General features: G+C 44.2%; 1 long non-coding RNA gene across 1 annotated transcript; it reads right to left on the bottom strand.

Annotated features, from left to right (window-relative positions):
• Positions 1–4,266: 4,266 nt before the first annotated feature.
• LOC123608036 lies at positions 4,267–9,718 on the bottom strand. The gene is made up of 2 exons (XR_006717058.1): positions 9,398–9,718; positions 4,267–4,351 (listed from the first exon to the last, which is right to left on the bottom strand). It is a non-coding gene; the product is annotated as an uncharacterized LOC123608036 (long non-coding RNA).
• Positions 9,719–15,018: the final 5,300 nt, after the last annotated feature.

Raw genomic sequence — 15,018 nt, 5'->3', positions numbered from 1 at the left:
AGGAAGGCTACAAGACAATGAGTCTTAAGGCTCTAAAACTAACAAGGGCTGTGCTTTTAAAAGCTTGTCACTTGAAACCTACAGGGGATTGAGAGGGAAAATTAGTTTGGCATTCAGAGGCCCGTAATGTTACGAGAAAAAAAAAGAAAAAAGGCCTAAAAGGTACACACGCTCAGAAAAAAACAACAGAAACTAAAACTAAAATAAAATGTAATTACAAATCACTTAAACTCTGCCACCACAAATCCCCCAGCTGTCCCAGATTCTCTCATCAAAGGAGCTTCTGGGAGACAGTCAACAAATCAGAGCTGTAAACACCAATGAAGAGGTCTCCCTGGTTAAATTTGGGCCTACTGGTCCAACATGGTGTCCCGTATGTAAAAATCACGCTGAAGTCGCTTTGAAGTGTCTACAACCAATCGTTTCCCCCCAGTTAGAAACCAAGGGAAGAATGGGGGAGAAATGGAAAATAATAAAAAAGTCACTACTAAGGTGGCCCAAGAATTGTTGGATTTTACAAGCAGCCATTAAGTCATCCTTTCCTTTCAGATGATGGACTGGATTCCAACTCTGTGCCCTTGATCTTCCCATCATCCTTCTCTGTCCTTTCTAGAAACCCATGCAAGTCAAATTCAGGGTGTGGTAGGTATGAAGACCTCTGGGCTGAGAATGGGTACCCCCTATAGCCTGGACCTAACACCCATACAAGCTGGGTGATGCCACATCTCAGATTCTTCAGGGGTAAGATTACACTGGATGGTTCACAAGAGGGGCCATCGCAAAGTACCACAGACTTAAACAACAGACAGCTCTGACTTATACTCTGACAGCTCTGGAGGCTGGAAGTCCAAGATCAGGGTGTCAGCAGGTCTGGTTTCTCCTGAGGCCTCTCTCCTTGGCTTGTAGATAACTATCTCCTGGTGTCCTTACATCATCCTTCCTCTGTATGTGTCTTTGTCCCAATCTCTTCTTCTTCTTCTTTGTTTTCAAATGTTTATTTTTTTTTAGAGAGAGAGACAGAGAGTATGAGCAGGGGAGGGGCAGCGAGAGAGACACAGAGAGAGAGAGAGAGAGAGAGAGAGGGAATCCCAAGCAGGCTCTACACTATCAGCACAGAGCCTGATGTGGAGCTTGAACTCACGAACTGCGAGATCATGACCTGAGCCAAAATCAAGAGTTGGACACTCAACCGACTGAGCCACCCAGGCACACCCTAATCCTCTCTTCTTTTGAGGACACCTGTCATATTGGATTGGGGCCCTACCCTCATGATCTCATTTTACCTAATGATCTCTTTAAATGTACTATCTCCAAATACACTCCCATTCTGAGCAAGAAACAGAATTGTGCAAGGCTTCTTTTAAATCATTTGTCGAATTGTTGTATTTTTTCATAAGGATACAAGAGAAAGTGAGGAAGATCTCAGCCATCTCTAGCAAGGCTCTGTGGAGAATGAAACATTTCCAAGGTTCTGGTCATTTCGTTTCTTCAGGGGAGATAGCCATCGTTCTCTGCTCCAAGTGACTTCAGATGACAGAGTGATCTGCCCCTTCTGTCCCTACCTCTACTGCTCCAGTGTTACTTGAGTATCTCTGGTGTCTTTGGGTTCTACCTCCTTGACACAGAGGGTGAGTAGAATGGCCAGCCAGCAGTCCGAACACCCTGCCTCTGTTGGGGGTCTGCTGTGAGGTCACCCCATGGGCCATTGGTTAGCCTAGTGATGGCTGCTTCCTGTCCGCTGTCTATCTCGGGTCTTCTCCACCTGATGATGAGACCACAAGGCTCTAAGTAAGGTGACTGATAGCTGGGGACTTCTTTTAAAAGGACATTGGGTGTTCTGGGTACGTTAAGATTTCATAAAAGTAGACAATGGATCCAGCAGGCACCTTACTAAGTATTCCCAGTACCTCTCACCTCTTTCTTTCCATTTACCAAGAAGCTACGTAGTAGTTTACATTCGTTGCCTTCACTTTTTATTTACCTTCATTCCCTATTATCCTAATACATGAAATCTTCTGACTTCAGAGCTCATCTTCTTTCCACTGTAACTGAAATTATCTTCCAGTTTCAATATCCATTTATCATTTTCTTCTCAAACCTGCGGCTGCACTTAAAACCATTCGTTGAGCGCCTCCACTAATGAAGCCCCTTACCTTGGCTTCTGTGACTGCATTATTCAGGGGAGATATATTCAGGCGGGATCATTATTATGCTGGGGGATGGACAGCAAGCTGTAGGGCAAATCTTGGAGCCAACGGACCTGGATATGAATCCAGATTATCCCCGCTGCTTAACATCTATGTAGCATTGTGTATGCTAATTCCATTCAGTTCAATAACTTTATTTTTGTGTACCTATTATATTTGTGATGGCTCTGTAATGGGGAAGAATTGCAGATAACACCAGGGATTGGATTTAGATGAGCAGGGAAATAGATGTGAAGAGAATCAAACTTTACTGCTCATACTCAGATGCCAAGATCTGTTGATTCCGCCTCGATAATATCTCCCACATTTATTCCTCTCTACCTCTATTACCCTGGTAGAACACCGCCCTTACCCCCCCTCCCGTACCATTGAGCTAACTTAGTGGTTGGCAGGCAGAGTCCTGAGCAGCTCTCGGAAATCCCAGGGAGACCCTCAGAGCCTTCGTAGGTGGGAAAGCAAGAAAACGGTATGTCTCTTTACGATGTTCATTCCTGCCTCCTGAATTTTAAGAAAGTCAGTTCCACTTTTATCTGTTTAATGTGCTTTTTTATATCTGAAGGAAATATTTTCTATTTAACTTAAAAAAAAAAAACCATTGGCCCACATATTGATTTTGTCTCATAATTGGCCTATCTTTATAGTACTTCTCCTATAATCTAGTTTATAGTCAGCTTTCAGATTATTTCAAGCAAAGCACACTTTTGCTCATGTCATTTTCTATTGCCTGGAAATGCAATATTAGACATGGTAGCCATTCTCCATAAATGACTATTTAAATTAACTTAAAGTAAATGAAAAATGGAGTTCCTCAGTTGTACTAGCCATATTTCATGCTCCATAGCCACACACACCTAGTGGCCGCCATACTGCCCAGCTCATACTTGGAACATTTCCATTATTGCAGATATTTCTGTTGGACAGAATGGCCTAGATCACTATTTAAACACTTCTGACCTTGGCTTGGCACTTATATCTATCCTTTCCAAGCCCATCTGCTGCTGTTTTCCTTGATGCAATTCCCTTATTAGACTGAACTATTACCAAACATATATGCTCACTTCCTGTCTTCATGGTCCAGCTTACCCAGCTCCACTTAGGTTCCCTTCACCCAATCACTGTATGCTCAAATCCTTCTCCCCATTTAGGGACTCTCCTCCATGAAGTCCTTTTATAAGTTCCCCAACCCAAAGCAATCTCTTCCTGCGAACTCTCATGGGATTTTAAATGAGGCACTCTACTGTCATCTTTCACCAATTCTTCTAGAATTATAACTATCTGCGCATATGTTTTAGTTCTTGAGTTGGTAGGGCTTCCCCCAGAAGCTGATTCTAAGACAGGGATTCAGATGTAAGTAGTTTAGTTGAGAGGAGATCCCAGAAATCTCCAGTAGGGGGAGAAGCAAGTCAATAAAGGATACATTAGCCATTCAGATCCTACTGTGGGCAACCTGAGCTCAGTCCCATTGGGGGACATTGTCAAACACAGTTATCCCACCCTAGGCCAAAGACATTGGGGTATTTATTCACCAATGCATTTTCCATGTTTTATTTGAGGTCTGTTTCCAGGGAAAATAATTCCTGGGCATTTCCAGCTTGTCCTACATACAGGCCAAACACACTTGACCAGAAAAGAAAATCCCTCAGGCAGAGAGCTGTGGCAGAGCACCAGGTACGTCTGCAAACTGGAAGGTACGTCCTCGAGGGCTGAGGCCATCTGGGTCAGTTACGTGTGCCTTCCTTAGTCACCTAACGTAGGCAATCAGTAAATAATTGTTCAGTGAATGAACAATTCCACACATTATCCCAAAGATACTGGACACTAGAGAAGAATTCTTAGTGGAATCTGATGGTTTGGGTAACCCAGATAATCTCTGAACAGACTGATACTTGAGGGTTTTTTTGTTGGCTTTCACATTGGTACTTATGAACCAAAGATTGTAAAAGTGTGGGAATTTGCTCAGGTAAACCGTAAAGGAGCTCTGGGATTGCTTCAGAAGCTTCCCTGGGTAAAGGAGGCTGTATCCAGAGAGGAATCCTCAGTGAACAGCTGCAGCACTTACCTTTGACCCTGATAATGCTTTGCTACATCTCATCTGTCAGAGGGACTAGACTTCATTGCATCAGTGACTGGGCAGGGTCCATCTTCTGTGTTGGTCAGGAGAGATAAAGGAGAAGCATAAAAGTTGGGAATCTAGGAGGAAAGCGTGTGTGTGTGTGTGTGTGTGTGCATGCGTACGTGTACTCACGATCATTGCTGGCATACGGGGCGTCCCTGTGCCTGGCTGAGGGCAGTCCCACCCCCTGCACCGCGCTGAGCCCACAGTGGGGCGGCTCCGGCACAGGCCCCCTCCCACCCGTAGATGACTTTGCTCCTGACCCTCACCAACAAGAAACCACGTGGCGTTCGGAGCTTCTAGGTCAGCAGTGCTCACGGAGACTCCCTTTAACACACCGTTAATAGCCAGTGTAATGCCCTCAAGCAAACCTGGCATACGGCCCTGACCTTCCTGCTGTCGTCACCCATTTCTGCACGTGAAACATTTAAAGAGCAAAAGTGAACTTTCAGTCTCCCTCTCTATTTATTGCAGGGTTAACTCCCACCAGTTCTGTCCACTGCAATTAATTAATTGTGTCCACTTACTTCTTTCCATTTTAATGGAAACGTGGCTTCCAGGGCAACTGATGCCCAGGGCCAGATCTTTGGAAACGCAAGGCGCAGCTGTGATTTCTGAGAAACATGAGAGAAAACAGGGGTGAGGGACTAGCCCGGGAGCTGATAGCAGAGATTCCCGGAGGAGAACCAGCAACACTAGGAGACCGCTCTCTCCTGTGTCCAAGGGCATCTCAAGTGATAATATCAGGGGCCCACCTTACGCAGTTAGGTGTCCCCCAAGATGAGGGCAAAATTGCAACAACAAAAAAATCCAGTGAACAGTGTATAAAAGACCAGGCAGGGTGAGCCTGCCATACTGGGTCCCAGTCACCAGGCTAATTCGGTCCCCCAAAAGGAGCCTGGTGAGAGGTGGGGCTAGACAGCTGGCCGGGTAGAAGCTAGCACAATGTCAAAGCTGAATAAAGGCCCGGATGGTGACTCCATGTGTAAGCCACGTGGTAGAATCATAGCCTGTGGGCTATAATTTCCAGAATGCTTGTCTTCTTGTCCCGGCTTGACAGTTACCTGGGAAAGTTACTCAATCTCTCTCAGGCCTCAGAATCCTCATCTTTAAAATGAAGACGGTGAAAGCGTCCACCTCAAGGCTTGTGTGAGGATGAAAAGTATAACCAGATCCTAAATACTTGGGGGCGCTGGGTGCCTGGGTGGTTCAGTTGGCTAAACGTCTGACTTCCGCTCAAGTCATGACACGGTTCGCGGGTTCAAGCCCCGCGTCAGACTCTGTGCTGACAACTCTGTGTTGTGTCTCCCTCTCTCTGCCCTTCCCCTGCTCCTGCTCTGTCTCTCTCTCTCAAAATTAAATAAATATTTTAAAAATTAATAGATGCCTGGGGAGGGCTGCTATTACTATGGATGCAGGATCTCAGAAGATAGCTCTGTGCTACCCCATCCCGGGCCAAAATCTGCAATAAGGGCATTTAAGGATGTAACAGAAATCAGAACTGTCGCTCACTCACCAAGTCCTGACTTACGCACTAGATTTGTAGGTTGCAGGTTTACAGTCGCTTACACAACTCCAAGTTGGTCTGAGCACTAGCATGAGTTGGTGTGGGCATCAGTGGGCCTCGGGTTTGGGAAGGAAAGGCAGCATGGGTACAGGATTGGGGCCTCATAGACTTTTCCCGAAAAAAATCGTGAAACAAAACTGGGAATAGGGCAGCACAAGGTATAAGAGATGTGAAAATGGTCGGCCCGGAATAATTTGAGAGACACTCGACCACACCATCTCCAAATACTCCTTGTGGTCCCACCCCACAGAACTCCTGCGTGGGATTATATCTTCTGGATGTCCTGAATAAGCAGCAGGGAAGGAGCCTTCTCTCTGGATGGCGATGATTGAAAAGCATCCTTCACCGCGAAGCGGAGAGATTCAGGGGTGCTGGTGCGGGGACCCGGTCCACTCTGTTCTATCCGTTTATCGCCATATTGGTGAAAGACACAGAGATGGTCCCTGTGGGGACAGCACATGAAACAGAAAGGGTTTCTTGGTTGCAAATAAAATCGTTTGGATTTCTGTGTTGACGATAGACTTCCTTATTTCTTGGTCAGCATCGCGCACGTGGCCTAGCAAACCTCCCCCAGTACCTCCTCATGATTATAAGCCCAGACAGCAGACCCTTCTAGGCGTGCCACCACGGCGAGCTCTCCCTCCCTCCCTCTGCTGCTGTCCCTACTTGAACTCTGAAGCAGGAGGGGGAAATACCAAACGAATCCTCCCCTACCGGAGCCAATCGTCTCACAACATTAGAATTTGAAAGGCTTCTTTGAGTAGGTCTAAGGAAAAGTGGTAGACATGTGCCCGGCCTTCCCAAACCACAGTGAGGCAGAATTTGGTCAGGGTTGTAAAGGGAAAAGGAAAAGAATGTGAGGACAGGGGTCCTGCGAGGAAAGGACGATGGCCAGGCCCTTGGAGAAACTATCTCCCTCCAGGTGGTCAAGGCTGAAGCCAGTTCATTAGCACCTGCTGTCAAAAAACTCCACGTCTGATGGGAGAATGTCGCAAGACCCCTTGCTGTAAATTACAGGAAAAGGGCACAGCTCGCAGAACGGAGGGGAAGTCAAGATGTGCGGGCAGAGATGAGGTCAGCCTGCCCTTAGCATTTGTGGGTGGAGCGCGAAGGCTGTGAAATATGCTAGTTTCTTACAGAAAGGGGCAGACACCTGAATGTACTGGTCTCGTAGCTGGCCTTCTGCTTTGCCCGGCCCTTCCAAATCTCAGGAAGCTGCCTCCATCATACTAGAAAGCTGCATCCAGTGACTCCATCCCTTGGAAACAGGCTCCTAGGAAAACTTAAAGATTCTGAACCCTGCCACGATTCATTCCAGATTAAACTACTGCAAAAATAATAATAATAATAAAAGATGTAAAGACGAGGTGCCAAAGTACTCTTCCCATCGGAGAGTTCAGCGGATCGGGGCATATCAACAGGGCGGGCTGGAGGGGCAAATGGTTTATGAGAAGGAAGTCACCCAGATGGAGGCATATAGATCCGGGCCTTTCATCATTTTTGGAGGGGTCGGGGGGCATGAGTGGCTGCTCAGGCCTCTGGACGGCCGAGCAGCCCCTCAGAGAATTGAAAAAGAGCCCTTGAAGATGAGCCCTAGGAAGTGGCCTAGGCATGGAGGGGTAACAGCCATGGGGACACGGGATATTTACCTTAACTCGGCCTAGTCCATTCACTGTGCCGGCAGCTACAGAGGGCATGGAATGAAGTGGCATTCATGGCTGGGGCGTGCTACGGGGCATTTCAGCGGCGACCGGAATCTTTGCTGCCAGCATCAGTGACCTGGGCACCCAGCCAAGCAGCCTCTAGAGTGCCATGGGCGTGTCACCGCCGCAATTCAGATCTACAATGTGGCCTTGGAGAGCCGAGAGGGTTTCTGAGGAGCGTGTGCATGAAACTCCCTGGGAATTTCCAGAGCTCGCCTGGAGGGATTGGAGCTGCTCTGAGGCTCTGTAATCTCCAATTTGTGGTCAAGTCGAAGAGGACAGCGCTTGCTACTGCCAGTGTGTTAAAGAAAAGCATGTCCCGTACACGACCCGTGAGCACAAAATTGTGCGACATTGCCCTGAGTGATACCTGAAAATCAGTCTCGTCATTTATAGGCATATGAAGGGTAGGCACGTTATTCTCCTGACTTTGCTGCACGTAGAGTCTGGCTTGGTTTTCTTTTCATCCCCAGCACGAAATAGGGTATGTGTTGGTCACATATCCCATTCTCCTTCAGTTGTCCTTGTGATTGATCAGCATGACGGAGGGTCAGCTGGAGTCAGGGTCACAGGAGACTCTCAAAGAATCAGCTCTTCAGAGCTCGATTGTCCCCCAGCCCAGCCCCCTCTGATTTATACTCTACCAGGCTGCAGAGTCCTGACCCCGCGGTGTAACACTCGAATCCGATAAGATGATCACAAAACCTTCTTTATTCTCAAGACCACTGCTCCGTTCGAGCCCTGCTGTATTCGAGTCACCTCAGGGTAGGGGCGGCCTTCAGGAGTGACACAGAGACTGGCAGACTGTCATCAAAAGTGCAGGCTGCCAACCCTCTCAGGTTATGAGGAATGATTACGGGTAAAGTATGCTTTGAATGTGGGAAAAGGGGGAGACTTAAAATGTATTTGGCTCAGACAATTCGTTTTAAGGGATTTAGTCCCCAGTTCCTTGCAATCATAATCATGGCCCATTTTCGCAGTCACTAGACTATCAAATCCTGTGTATACAAAATAAAGAACTCTCAAAAGGGGAAACTTTAAAAATGTTAAGTTACAGAGGTGGTACAAATGTTATTTGAGACACCGTGAAACAGTATTGGAAGTTAACTGCAGTGGAGAGCCTGCTTTTCTGTTTCTAGATATGGCAGAGATTAGGTACAGCATTGTTTAGAAATTGGAGACTTGCAGATCCCTTCGCTTTTTCGGGGATTAAAGAGACGATAACCTGCTCTGTTACATTTAAAGTGGAAACAAAGGTGGTGACTGGGGGGAGGTGGAATTTCCTTGTCTTTTGTCTGCACACCCATTTAGCACATCTTATTTGGCAAAATAAGCTTCCTTGTTTTTTAGGATGTGTTTGCAGAGTGTTCTGTCACACAGCTTCCTAATTATACCAGTGCACGCACGGGTTCTGAGGCCTTTTTTCCCCTTCTGCCAAGTTCACCTTCTGCAATGACAGTGAAAAATTAGGGGCTGGCTCCGCCTGGTGCCTTGGCTGGAAAACTGCACCTGCATGTATGTGGCCCTCGATCGAGATGGAGCGCCCTCTAGTGCGCAGAAACAGTAAAACTACGCATTAAACGCTAGTGGCTAATTACCCATTAAAAATACTGAAACTACAAAATATTAAAACTACGGGAAAAGGCGATCAAGTATGCCCCTTCCCCCGAGCCAGGCGTTGTGATAAGGACTGTGTATTGTTGCGTTGGTTGCCGGTTGCTGTGGCTTGAAACACTAACCCTTTGTTAGCTCCCACGGTTTCCTGTGAGCCAGAATTCAGGAACAGCTCAGTGGGGTGGTTTCTTACCAGGTTGCAGTCAGACTGCGGCTGGGGCGTCGCAAAGCCTCCTTTGATTACATGTCTGGTGGCTGGGCTGGTAATACTGGGAAAGCCGCGGTAGCAACTTCCGGCACCTTTCCCTGTCTCCCCTCCCTGGTATTCCCCAGCATGACCAGACTGCTTTCCTGTTGGCTCAGGGCTTCCAAGTGGAAAAGAGGAGAGCCAGGAGGAAGCTGCAATGCTTTCCCTGACCTGGCTCCGAAGTCATCCCGCGTCATTTAGGCTGTGTTCCATTGGAAGAGGCAGTTACTGTTTTCGCATCAATAGTGTCTTTATGATTCCATTTTATCTCCACCATTGCTTGCTTTTTGTTTTTTGTTTTTGTCTCTTTATAGCTTTCTAATGATTGCCCTAGGTTTGATAATATGTATATATCTTTTTTAAAATATAATCTCTACACCCCCACATGGGGATCAAACTCACAACCCCGAGATTCAGAATCATATGCCCTTCTGACTGAGCCAGCCAGGCGCCAGGATAATTCCTATACATCTTTAATATTCACATTCTACCTTCAAATGCTATAGCATTTCATGAGTAGCTTAAGGATCTCACAACTTACAGCTATATACTCCTGAGTCCCTTTTCCCATTCTTCGTGCTATTGTTTTTATAAGTTTTAATTTAAAAATTCTATAAACACACACATGATTACTATTTTTGCTTTAGTCATTTAATTATCTTTTAGAGCAATTATCAATTTAAAAATGTTCTTTAACAAATCAGGAGACCATAGATGCTGGAGAGGATGTGGAGAAACGGGAACCCTCTTGCACTGTTGGTGGGAATGCAAACTAGTGCGGCCACTCTGGAAAACAGTGTGGAGGTTCCTCAAAAAATTAAAAATAGATCTACCCTATGATGAGCAATAGCACTGCTAGGAATTTACCCAAGGGATACAGGAGTGCTGATGCATAGGGGCACTTGTACCCCAATGTTTATAGCAGCACTTTCAACAATAGCCAAATTATGGAAAGAGCCTAAATGTCCATCAACAGATGAATGGATAAAGAAGTTGTGGTTTATATACACAATAGAATACTACTCGGCAATGAGAAAGAATGAAATCTGGCCTTTTGTAGCAACGTGGATGGAACTGGAGAGTGTTATGCTAAGCGAAATAAGTCACACAGAGAAAGACAGATACCATATGATTTCACTCTTATGTGGATCCCGAGAAACTTAACAGAAGACCATGAGGGAGGGGAAGGAAAAAAAAATTAGAGAGGGAGAGAGCCAAACCATAAGAGACTCTTAAAAACTGAGAATAAACTGAGAGTTGATAGGGGTGGGAGGGAGGGGAGGGTGGGTGATGGGCATTGAGGAGGGCACCTGCTGGGATGAGCACTGAGTGTTGTACGGAAACCAATTTGACAATAAATTTCATATTAAAAAATAAAAATAAAAAAATAAAAAAATAAAAATGTTCTTTATATTTACCTTCTATATTTGCCCCAGGGAAACAAAACCATTAGAATATTTATATCTATATCATCTGTATCTGATGTATATATATAATATGTGTACATATATACACATATACAGGTATATATATATATATATATATATATATATATTTACACACACACACACACACAGACAGTCCCCTACTTACAATGGTTTGACTTATTATTTTACAACGTTATGGTAGTGTGAAAGTGATATGCATTCAGTAGAAACCATACTTATAATTTTGAATTTTGCTCTTCCTGGGTTAGCATCATGCAGTGTGATCCTGTCCCACGACACTGGGCAGAGAGAGCCGCTGGATCAGGAGGCTAAGCAACCAATACGCTGACAGCCATTCTCACGCTATTTTTCACTTGCAGTACAGTATTCAATGAATGACATGAGACCATCAACACTTTCTTATCCAATAGGCTTTGTGTTAGGTGATTTTGCCCAACTGTAGGCTAATAGCATAAGTGTCCTGAGCATGGTTAAGGTAGACTAGGCTGAGCTGTGATGTTTGGGAGGCTGGGGGCATGAAATACATTTTCAATTTATGACACTTTCAATTTGTGATGGGTTTATTGGGGCATGACCCCTTTGTAAGTCACGGGAGATCTGGAGAGAGAGAGAGAGAGAAGGAGGATTTATTATGAGGAATTGGGTCACTTGGTTATGGATGCTGAGAAGTCCCATAATCTGCTGTCTGCGAGCTGGATGCCCAGGAAAGCTGTTGGTGTATTTCCGGTCAGAATTGTTTCCAGGATAATAGTCTTTCTGCTAAAGTATTTCTGAAAACTTTCTTTTAGCACAGGTGTGCTGGTAATAAAGTCTCTACACTTCGGTTTGGTCAAAACAATATTTGACTTCATTTTTGAAAGGTATAGAATTCTGGGTTGATAAGGTTAGTTTTCTTCCAGTGCTTTAAAGAGGTCACTTCATTGCCTTCTGGGTTGTATAGATTCTAACGAGAAATCTGCTGGAATTTTCTTTGGACCGCCTTCAAGATTTTCTCTTTATCTTTGGTTCCCAGGAGCTTGGATATTACGTGTGTGGATGGATTCTTTTTTCTCACATTTATGCTGCATGGTCTTCCCCGTACATTTTGGATATGCATATTAAGGTCTTTTATTCCTCTTGTTAGCTCTACAAATATTTTGTCTGCCTTCTTGGTTCTTCACCTTGTATGCCATCTAAGTTCTCTTCCCCTCATGCTTTGCCCCAGGTGGGACAGTGCCTGCCTTCCTAGAAGGGCCTGTCTTTCTTTAAATGTCAGACTTCTTGGCTGCACTGCAACCTTGCTTCTCTGATGGGGTCAAAAAGAGTTATCATTTTACAGATTATCTGGCATTTTCTTGTTATTATGGTGGGAGTGGTGTGTTTTTCCAAGTTTTTACACCTTAAGGACCAATGACACTTACCATAATTTTTTATCTTGCTATAACTTAAAATTTAGATAAAAGTTGGAAAAATGACAAGAGAAACTCCCATATAATCTTTTCTCAGATTCATAAGTTGCTTATATTTGCCTCATTTGCTTTATAATTCTGTCTCTCTGCCTCTCTCTCTGTTTATAATATCTGTAGCTATCTATATCCATATTTATATATCTTATGAATTATTTGGAGTCATTGCATCTTTTACCCTAAATATTTTGATGATTGTTTTTGTGAGCACTTTTCCTCATAAACGATCGTATATTTATCAAAATCAAGAGTATTAAGAACATATGTCAACTGTAATCTGTATCTAAATTTTTTTCCAATCTTCTAATAATCTTCTTTTTAGTGGTTTATAGTTTGGTGTAGGATCTAATCATGCCCTTAGTTCTCAGACCACTTCGGTTTCCTTTAATCTGGAAGAGTTACTCAGCCTTTCTTAACTTTGACATATTTGAAGAATAAAGGCCAGTTTTTGTGTGGAGTGTCTTTCAAAGAGGTTTGTCTCATGATTGGTTACAGATTCTCATGAGGCTTTGGCAGGGATGTCGCAGAAGTGGCCCGTGTCATTCTCAGGGTGCCATGCCAGAAGGCACCTGATGATAGTTTGCACTAATATTGGTAATATTAACCTCATCACTTGGTTAAGGGGGTGTTTCCCAGGTTTCTGTACTGTAAAGCTACTATTTTTCCTCTCTGTAATTAATAAATTATTTATGGAAAGATACTTGGAGGGTGTGCAAATATAGTATTCCTCATAATTTTTTTCACTTATACTTTTATCATTTTTGAGAAAGAGAGAGAGAGACAGAGCATGAGCGGGGAAGGAGCAGAGAGAAAGGGAGACACAGAATCTGAGCTGTCGGCACAGAGCCTGACGTGGGGCTTGAACCCACAAACCATGAGATCATGACCTGAGATGAAGTCAGACGCCTAACTGACTGAGCCCCCCCAGGCACCCCCATTGTTGATTTTTAAATCCATTCTATCTTTATTGACATCGTGCTTTAAGGAGGTGAGTTCTCATCTCTTTCAATTATTCATTCATTTATTTACTTATTTACATCAGTATTGATTCGTGGATAACATTTTATTCAGTGGGTTATGATTTATTATGGCTATTCATTTTGGTGTTAAAATCACATATTTGGCCAGCAGGAGCCCCTCTGAGTTGGCTTGCGTGTTCCTTTTACAGATCCCCTCATTGCTTAAACACTTCCTTACTTTCCAGAATGAGAAGAATGCTCCAGGTGTATTTTGGGCTTTCCCGGCTGTAACCCTGCGACCAGTCATTTTCCCAAGAAGTTGTGGCTTCTTTTAATGGAGAATGATATTTGGAAACCAAGACCTTGGCGCTACAAGTGCTTATTGCTACTAGCATATTGTGTCTAGGCCCTCTTAGTGGACAGAGCTAGTGTCGCCCGTGGATGGACCGATCACAGCCCCTAACTCAGGAAATGGACCCGTGAGCCCAGCGGTGCTGCTGAAGCCACCTGCGTCACCCCTGGGAATCCCGAGGGGACTGGGCAAATTAGAAGCGTAGCTCCTGGTTGGGTTGTAGACTTGTATGAACTCGTTGCAAGGGAAACCAATAAATAACTCAAGAGATGAGGGTTTGGAAAAGAAAAAGAAATTTATCTCGGGGGCCGGCAGCCGGGGAAGGTGGCAAGCTCGAGCCTTAACAACCAACCTCTCTGCCTGCAAGATGGGACATCTAGAGTCTTATAGGGAGAGATCCAGGGTGGGTACGTGCAGGAGAGCAAGCAGAGAGTGCATGATCCTACATGGAGGTCCCATAGATATTCAGCCCAAGATCATGGGCAAGGAAGGGGATTTGTGGGGTGTGGTTTTCTAGACATTCCTTTGCTATCAGCGTTTTTCTGCTCTGGCATTTGGAGGAGACTATGCCTCCTCATTTTTTGAGTACTCAGTTTCTCCTTCTTCTTTTTTTTAATGTTTATTATGCGTTTTTGAGAGACAGAGTGTGAGTGGGGAAGGGAGAGAGAGAGAAGGAGACACAGGATCTGAAGCAGGTTCCAGGCTCTGGGTTGTCAGCACAGCTGACATTTCAAACAATGTCTAGCATATAACAAGCACAATGCATGTTTGCTGAATAAACAAAATACTATTGCAACAAAGAGTCTGAAGCTTACAATAAAGGAGCTGTGTAATTTTAAAGCTAAGATCTGCTTACTACTTCTATTGAATCACCAGCTAAGGATGTTATGATAAGAGTTGTCAAGACATGAGAGAGAAAAAAAAAAAAAAAAAAAAACAACCACTTGGAATGCTAATAAATCGTTATGTTCTTATAACTGTTACAAAGACCTAAAACCCTTTTAGGTTTCATCTGGTCTTTGAAATTGGTAGGTGGTATGAATTACTACCACTATATTTATATTATTAAGACCTTCAGTTTCAGCAAGATAGTTAAAAGTAAATATAGGTTACCTGTCCAAAACTTAATGGAGAAGAACATTTTTGTGGCCCCTGGTTGATATTCTGACACCTAAGATTTACTATTTTCAGTTGTCTAAAAGCAGTGGGTAATCAAATTTGTTGACAGGTATTACTATAATGCCACTAACTGTCTTGGCAAAGGGAGAGGATACACGAGTTGAAATTTAATTATGCAGTTGCTTCAGAGTCATGTCTAGAGTTGTTCTTCTTTTTTTTTTTTTTTTTTAAAAAAACCCAGACA

This window comes from Leopardus geoffroyi, chromosome B2 (genome assembly GCF_018350155.1).
Source record: "Leopardus geoffroyi isolate Oge1 chromosome B2, O.geoffroyi_Oge1_pat1.0, whole genome shotgun sequence".
Classification (NCBI taxonomy): Eukaryota; Metazoa; Chordata; class Mammalia; order Carnivora; family Felidae; genus Leopardus; species Leopardus geoffroyi.
The sequence above is the reverse complement of the archived record's forward strand: the minus strand, read 5'-3'. Positions and strand labels throughout refer to the sequence as shown.